The following is an 8,775-nucleotide window of genomic DNA, read 5'->3' on the forward strand; positions in this document are numbered from 1 at the left end:
GTTGGGACACTGTACAAATTGTGAATAAAAACAGAATGCAATGATGTGGAAGTTTCAAATTTCAATATTTTATTCAGAATACAACATAGATGTCAATGATCAAATGTTTAACCTGAGAAAATGTATCATTTTAAGGGAAAAATAAGTTGATTTTAAATTTCATGGCATCAACAGATCTCAAAAAAGTTGGGAAAAGGCCATGTTTACCACTGTGTGGCATCCCCTCTTCTTTTTATAACAGTCTGCAAACTTCTGGGGACTGAGGAGACAAGTTGCTCAAGTTTAGGAATAGGAATGTTGTCCCATTCTTGTCTAATACAGGCTTCTAGTTGCTCAACTGTCTTAGGTCTTCTTTCTCACATCTTCCTCTTAATGATGCGCCAAATGTTTTCATTTGGCCATTTCAGTACCCGGATTCTTCTTCTACGCAGCCATGATGTTGTAATTGATGCAGTATGTGGTCTGGCATTGTCATGTTGGAAAATACAAGGTCTTCCCTGAAAGAGCTGACGTCTGGATGGGAGCATATGTTGTTCTAGAGCTTGGATATACCTTTCAGCATTGATGGTGCCTTTCCAGATGTGTAAGCTGCCCATGCCACACGCACTCATGCAACCCCATACCATCAGAGATGCAGGCTTCTGAACTGAGCGCTGATAACAACTTGGGTTGTCCTTGTCCCCTTTACTCCGGATGACATGGCGTCCCAGTTTTCCAAAAAGAACTGCAAATTTTGATTTGTCTGACCACAGAACAGTTTTCCACTCTGCCATTTTAAATGAGCCTTGGCCCAGAGAAAACGCCTGCGCGTTTAGATGTGGCTATGTTTAGATATGGCTTCTTTTTTGATCTATAGAGTTTTAGCCGGCAACGGCAAATGGCACGGTGGATTGTGTTCACCGACAATGTTTTCTGGAAGTATTCCTGAGCCCATGTTGTGATTTCCATTACAGTAGCATTCCTGTATGTGATGCAGTGCCGTCTAAGGGCCCGAAGATCACGGGCATCCAGTATGGTTTTCTTTGACCCTTACGCACAGAGATTGTTCCAGATTCTCTGAATCTTTGGATGATATTATGCACTGTAGATGATGATAACTTCAAACTCTTTGCAATTTTTCTCTGAGAAACTTTCTAATCTTGCTCCACTATTTTTCGCCGCAGCATTTTGGGAATTGGTGATCCTCTGCCCATCTTGTCTTCTGAGAGACACTGCCACTCTGAGAGGCTCTTTTTAATACCCAATCATGTTGCCAATTGACCTAATAAGTTGCAAATTGGTGCTCCAGCTGTTCCTTATATGTACATTTAACTTTTCCGGCCTCTTATTGCTACCTGTCCCAACTTTTTTGGAATGTGTAGCTCTCATGAAATCCAAAATGAGCCAATATTTGGCATGACATTTCAAAATGTCTCACTTTCAACATTTGATATGTTATCTATATTCTATTGTGAATAAAATATAAGTTTATGAGATTTGTAAATTATTGCATTCCTTTTTTATTCACAATTTGTACAGTGTCCCAACTTTTTTGGAATCGGGTTTGTATGTGCAACGCATGCAAGAGCCTCTTGTTCCAGTCATGAGTATTTGCGCTCTGCCATTGTAAGTGTTTGTGAAGCTAAATCTCCCAGTTTCTCTGTATCATGCGTCTGAATCTGAGCAAACACACACCAGTCCAGAATCACAGGCATTGGTGGAGATCACTGAGAGAAAGGAGCGGTCATTCAGAGCTGGACACTGAGAGCTGCTTGACCTCATCAGAACTGGTGTGAGCAGCTTCAGATCATGTGAACGTCTCTTTATCCTCGACACGTTCACACATGATCCTCCAACACTGCAACATTCAGAGGAGCACAACAGACACACAACAGTTTGGTGTTGAGCTGGTAAGCGTACGCCAAAAAGAACAACAACCGCATCATGGAGGGGTTTGCAGTGCAGATGTTGTCTTATTTACAACATGACAATGTGTTTCCGCTGCGCTGAACTCCTGCATCTTCAGCGTCAGAACCGTATGAGGCTGATATGAGCATCTTTATTCTGTCATGTGTCTCCACCGCTCTCATGTGTGTCTGTTACACTGTCATTTTCTGAACAACACAAATACAGTATACATTATATACACTACCATTCAAAACTATGAATGTCTGTAAGCTTCTGAAAGAAGATTCTTCTGCTCACCAAACTGCATTTATTTGATCACAGTAAAAGAGTAATATTGTGAAATATTGTTACAATTATAATAACAGTTCTCTGTTTGAATATATATTTAATTAGTGTCTCAGAGCTGCAGCTCAATTTCTTCTTCTTTAACACAAAACCTTTTATTTGAAGTGTTAATTTGTAAAATGGGTAGACAAGCTACTTTAATGAAAAACAAAGAAAGAGTCTGTTAGTATTGATCTGTCTATCTATGCATAATGTCAAATAAAGTTATTCCATAATCTGCTCTAAATATCTGTATGGTGTCATTTTTTATTACCACAGAGAGCAGAATATCACATGTTCTTCAGTCTCTGTTCACAAGGGCTGTAATAGGGGAAAGCAGTAGGCGAGTGAATAAGTATGCCAGAAACCTCAGTAATCATAAATGAGTAGTCGAGAAGTTCCCGGATGATCTACTGCTTCCGCCCGGATTCTGAAGTGTTCCTCGCTGGATACTTTTCTATCCCAGGAGGCCATGGGAGAGGATACGACATAATCGAACACTAAGGAGAAAAGCGACGCGGATGCTGTCAAATGTGAGTATTGAAATAAAGTCACATTTGTTGAACTACTGTAGAGTAACCTGCTGAATGTGTGAAGATGCTGGATACTATAGTTGAGATTTTACTGTAAAACATGATTTATTATAACAGGAGAGCTCTAGTAAACACACATAACTTAATTCTCCAAAGAGGATTTACATATTCTAAACCATATACATCTTAAAGATGCTTAAAAAATGTTTATTTAACATCTGACAGGAACGTCTTCTTTATGTATTATGACTTATGTGTGATGGATTATGATCTATGAGTGATGTGTGTTTGCTGTTATTCACTGTTGTCAACACTTCTTACATTACATGAATGAAAATAATGTAAATAAATCTACATAAAATAAGTTTAATTTATTTTATTTGTCCATTAGTACTGTTGGTAAATTAAGGAACATTTGTGTTGGATAAAAAGTGAGTAAAACACATCAACATGTGAATGTAGATTTGAGCACATAAATCTCAGAGGAAACTTGAATCTTGTCTGATGTTACAGGGACAGATGATCACGTGTGTTTATCCGGTGATGAAGGAATGCCATCAAAGGCTTTGAGTAAGTATACTACAGAAATGAATACAAATCTATTTAAATCTTAAAGGGATAGTTCACCCAAAAATGAAAATGTGTTGTTTATCTGCTTTCTCCCAGGGCATCCAAGATGTAGGTGTCTTTGTTTCTCCAGTAGAACACAAATGATGATTTTTAACTCCAACTGTTGTGGTCTGTCAGTCGTATAATGCGTGTCAATGGGAACTCCATCTATAAGAGTCAAAAAAACATGCACAGACAAATCCAAATTAAACCCTGCGGCTCGTGATGACACATTGATGTCCTAAGACACGAAACGATCGGTTTGTGCGAGAAACCGAACAGTATTTATATTATATTTTACCTCTAATACACCACTATGTCCAACTGCGTTCAGCACTCGGTTAGTGAGGTCTGATCGCGCTCTGACAACAGCAGTGATGTCTGGCACTCATTGAAGTATAAGCGCGAGAGATCACTGTTAGGATGCTTCTGTAGTACCCGTTTCCTATCCATAGTTAAGATAAGATTATGCACTTAAGAAATGTCATTCTGTAATAGCTTTTGTCCTAAATGAGGTCCTAACTGAAATTACCTCCCAGATAGCAAAAATCATCTGGCCCAGTTCTGGCCCAGACCATTCATAAGTTCTGGGCCAGATCCGTGCAACGGACTTGGGCCTGTGTCTTTTGGCACAACGGGCCAATACCGGCACGGATCCGTTTTTACACATCCGGACCAGTACTGGGCCACCTCCGGACCAGATGCGGATTCCTATATGGTGATTTGGCCCAAGTGTGGGCCAGATCTGGTCCAACTCTGTTCCGGATCTGGCCCAGTATCACACCAGATCTGGGCCAGCTCATTTTTTAGAAACACACACACACGCGCACACACTCTCACTCTCTCCTTCAGGCATCTTTGTCTCATATGCATCGTCTCGTATGATTAAACATCTTGAATTATGCTACTGATATTTTTTTCTCTGAAGTTTCAACATGAAAGTCTTAGACAACAAAAAGTTGAAGTACTGATTTAAATGTACAGACACTTACTGTACTGAAAACTTTTCTTTACAGTAAAATACCACCTGATAATCGTGTAAACCACATGTACCAGATGTGGGCCAGATCTGGGCTGGATCTGGGCCACACTATGTTGCTGTCTGGGTAGTATAAAAACAAAGTCAGCAACTACTTCCCTGTAAACTGTCACAGATCCCTTGTCTCCAGTAATCCAATTCCCATGATCCTCCTGTTCTCCACACCTGCACTCACTTCCCTCGTCATCTCCCCATCATCACTCATCATCATCACCTGGAATTCCTTGTTAGCACTCCCTATATATATGGACTCACTCCCTTCACTCCTTGTCTGTTCTTATATGTTATACATTGTGTTTGATGTTGTCTTTCTCCGTGATTTCAATAAATACCCATTTGCTGTGGACGTCTGTGAAAGCCTCATCTTTAACAACACCAGACCGTAACATAAACATACACTTCAAATAAAAAATTGGACAAAGTAAAGGTATTTAGTTTTGATCAGTTTTGAACTCAACTCAAAGTTCATATAAACAACCTAAAGTCTCTATTCACAAAGCAACACAAAAAGTTAAACAATCAAACTTTAAACAAACTTTAATTAAAGTATATATGAAAGAATACATTACAAGAATACACAAGCTGTGTAGTGACAAGTCTTGGGAAAAACGATGAGAAAATGTCCAGAAAAGAGGCAGCGAAAAGCTGCAAAGAACATTTAAAAAAAAATAATGCAAAGTTAATGAACTGGAAACACATGAACCAGGGTAGGAATGCCATGGAACTACTTAATGCTGTTTAATTAACAAGGACATTGTGGACTTGAGTGAATGACGGACCCTGAAGTTGTCTGCACCATGTCACTGAACACAGGGACACAATCAGAGCTGAAGATGGTCCAGGTGTGGGTTGGAGGAAATTGTAGGCTTGAGGGTGAGTTTGTACTCTGTGAAACTGCTAATGTCTGTTGTAATCTGGACAGTGAATCCAGGGATGTGAGGCAGATGTTCACAGAGGTTACTGTCTGAACATTGTGCAGCCCTGTGTGAACTCTCCTCACACACACACATGATAAAGATCCATGTACGCCCAGTCATTGCAAACCGTGGGCTGTTATCATTGTTAGTTGGCATTGAAAATAATGTTCTATGACAATCCATATTCTCCCTTTGACCATCGCTTCTGGAGACTAGCTCCAACTGTCTACAGTGCAACAGCTATGCAGGGTTTCACAGGTCTTGCTTTGCCCATCAGCACAAGTGTGTGTTTGCACCTCTGCCTTTATCGACCGGACAAACACTGACATTCAGAAGATGAGAATCGACATTCTCTGACTCTGTTCATGCAGGGCCATCTGGGGGAGAGGCACAACTGATATCTGTATGTTTGGGAGGTTTATTTCAAGAAAAGACTAATCGATGCTCTACAAGGTTCCAGTCCACCATGGGCAATAAAAGGGTCCATTTTAGTTCAGAGACTCTCTGTCAAATAGTGATTTTTCAGCTCCCTGAACACTTTTGCATGGATCAGGCAGATATCAACCAAAGCCGGCCACAATGGCAGAACATGAACCGTGCTAAAGTTCTAGACCATTCAGAATAATGAACAAGTGAAAATCCCAAAAGGATTTTTGGGAGGTCCATGATCAGGAGGAAGAGCCACCCAACAGGAGCTGCAACACTTGTTGGTGAAATCTGCAAGGAAACAGAGAGACAAGGCCTGTGTTTTTCTGGACGTTCTGGAGGCTACAGTGAGTCTGGATTACACATGTGCTGGTGAGGCTGTCACTGAGTTTAGGACGAAACAGGTCTTAAGGTGATCTTCGTCAGCTGCATATGATGCTTCAGAATGGAGATTTTGTGAGCTACTAACAGCTTGACAGCATTGTGGAAGAGCTTCCTGTGAGTCAGTTAAAGCTGCAGATCCAAGTGCTCTCCAGGTGTCTACTTCAGTGGGTTTGTGCTGTGAGGGTGGGAGACTTCATGAGTCCCTTCCTTACAATCTCAAGATTAAAGCGGATCCTAGGGCTGAATGATTATGGCCTAAAATCAAAACCTCGATTAATTGAACAATTTACCTCGATTACGATTAATGAACGATTATTTTGTTTCTGGTTGCTTTTTTTTGCCCTCATAGTTCACTGACAAGGTTTGTACTGTAATTATGATTGACTATTAAAGTTGGGATATTTTTTTTCCTATTGAAAGAGCGATCTGACATAACAGTTCACTTTCAGCAGTTATTTTATCTATGCTTCATAACATTTCTTACAGATTTCTGTTCGTTGTAAATCAGATAAAGATAAATTAGTACAGTACCAGTACAAGTGATTGCGTGTGTGAATTAGTCATACCGTCTCTATATTAATTGTGAAGCTGTAAATAGTTCCTTCAAAAGTAGAAAAATATATGTTTTAATAAATTTCTAAGCTACTTCAGTGATAAATCACAGGACAGAGCTGAAAACTTGTTTTCTGATCTTCACGTTTTGTGCAGCTACTGTTTGTATGAGTGTTCGTGCCACAGTGCAGCTGTGCGAGCGCAGTAGCTCAAAATAGTATACATCCAATCATCTAAAATTTTAAGGCAAACCTTAAAACAAATACAACTGACAAAGTTTAGAGAAAGACGCAAAGCTCACCACTCGCACGCCATCACTATGTGTTGAACCGCCATTCACCTCCGTGTTGCTTTTATGCCACTGACTGGACGGGGCTCACATGGCTACACACATGGTAGTATGTTTTAAAGGGGAAAGTATTAACAGGATTAAAAAGACAAAATAACTGACATGGGAAAATTACGTCGGTTAGAGGTTCTGAATTTCGGTTTCGATTACTTTTTGATTAATCATCCACTCCTAGCGGATTCCCTTTCCATAGTGCCAGTCTGTAAGAAAAACACTCAGAGGATGTAGAGCAGCGTATGGAAGAGGAACATCCGCTGGACGACACGTGTTATCTAAAACAGTAGTTCAATACTTGCTCTTTAACTCCTGCTTGAAATGGACAAGCTTTGAGTTGATGTCAATGCTGATGTTTGACCTGAAGAGGCGTACGAGAAATACATCAAAGAATGTCACAAATACAATATTGCTGTGAGGAGTTAGTGTTTGGAAATGAAGTTTTGAAAAGACAGCTTTGTTTTGGTACGGCAGAACCGGAGCTCTCAGTGTCGGTGCACTGCCTGTGACGAGATAGTTAGCAAACGTCTTGTCAATAGGCGGCAACGACACATACCCATGCTGGCCCAATCCCTCCACATCAGTGAAATTCCCCCGCTGATGTGGATGAATTCTGGCCGAGTATGGGTTCTTCCATGCCTTCTTGATCTCTATGTGGAAATCTGGAAGGAATGGAAGGCTCACTGGAGTTACAGGGTTGTGATCAGAAAGAAACCGTTCGTCCAACCTGCCGCGAGCGGTCTCTTTCCTCACGCGCTCCCACGGCAGCTGCAGCCTGCCTCAGCAGGAGCGGGGCCAGACCCACCAGGCGCAGATGTCGACGCCCCTTCTCTCGAGAAGAGGGCCAGGCGGTAATGGAGCTTTTTGATGGGAAAACGCTCACAACTCTCACAGACAGCGCCCTCAAGCACTGTCCGTGCGTGTTCTCCCCCCAGACAGTGCACGCATAGGGTGTGCGGATCTTCCGGAGTCAGAAATCTCGGGCATGGATCCGCAGACTTCCTAAAGCGCTTTTCTTTGTCCTCAGACATAGTAGTAGATTTCTTACCTACAATGATTGTTTTAACGACAGTGGCGAGACACAAACAGTCCCCAAAGACGATGAGATACTGACTGCTTCTCCAGGCGCACCTTTTGTACTTCTGGGTCGCGCCATAGGCTGTCGCCGGCCAATAGGGATTGGAGTTGTTGGATAGTTGGCTTTCAGACACCGAGTCACGTGACATTCCCCATAGCGTTTGCAAACGTAGAGTTGAAGTTCCCTTTCGAAAAGGAAACTGCATAAACATCACGGGCTAATACAGTGATTAGCTTGTGATTCTTACCTCTATATTGCTTTTTTTTCTTCTTTGCATCGCTTCCTGCCTTGTGCCCCTGATAATTTTCTTTTTTCACTAATTTTTTAGAAATTATACTTTCAGAGCACATAAATGGCAAAACTATTTTAACTGCATGCGCCATGCATAATTAATGCGTTATGATTATGTATTATAATTACGTCATGACGCAGAAAGTGTTTAAATTAGTTCAACATGATCGTCGATGATTTCGTTGATGTCAATTTTATTTTATTCCAACATTAATTTAATCAGTTCGATGATCGATACTAAAATTCTTAATTGTCAGTTTGCTTAATATATGGGTGTAGGAGTGCACAATGGTCACAAGAGGGCGCTCTTCTGAGAATAAACCTTTAGTGCGGCTCCCCAGTCATTTGGGGGAAACTACCTATGTCGCCTATGCCACGGGCCGGCCCTGCTT

Source organism: Chanodichthys erythropterus, chromosome 14 (genome assembly GCF_024489055.1).
Source record: "Chanodichthys erythropterus isolate Z2021 chromosome 14, ASM2448905v1, whole genome shotgun sequence".
Taxonomy (NCBI): domain Eukaryota; kingdom Metazoa; phylum Chordata; class Actinopteri; order Cypriniformes; family Xenocyprididae; genus Chanodichthys; species Chanodichthys erythropterus.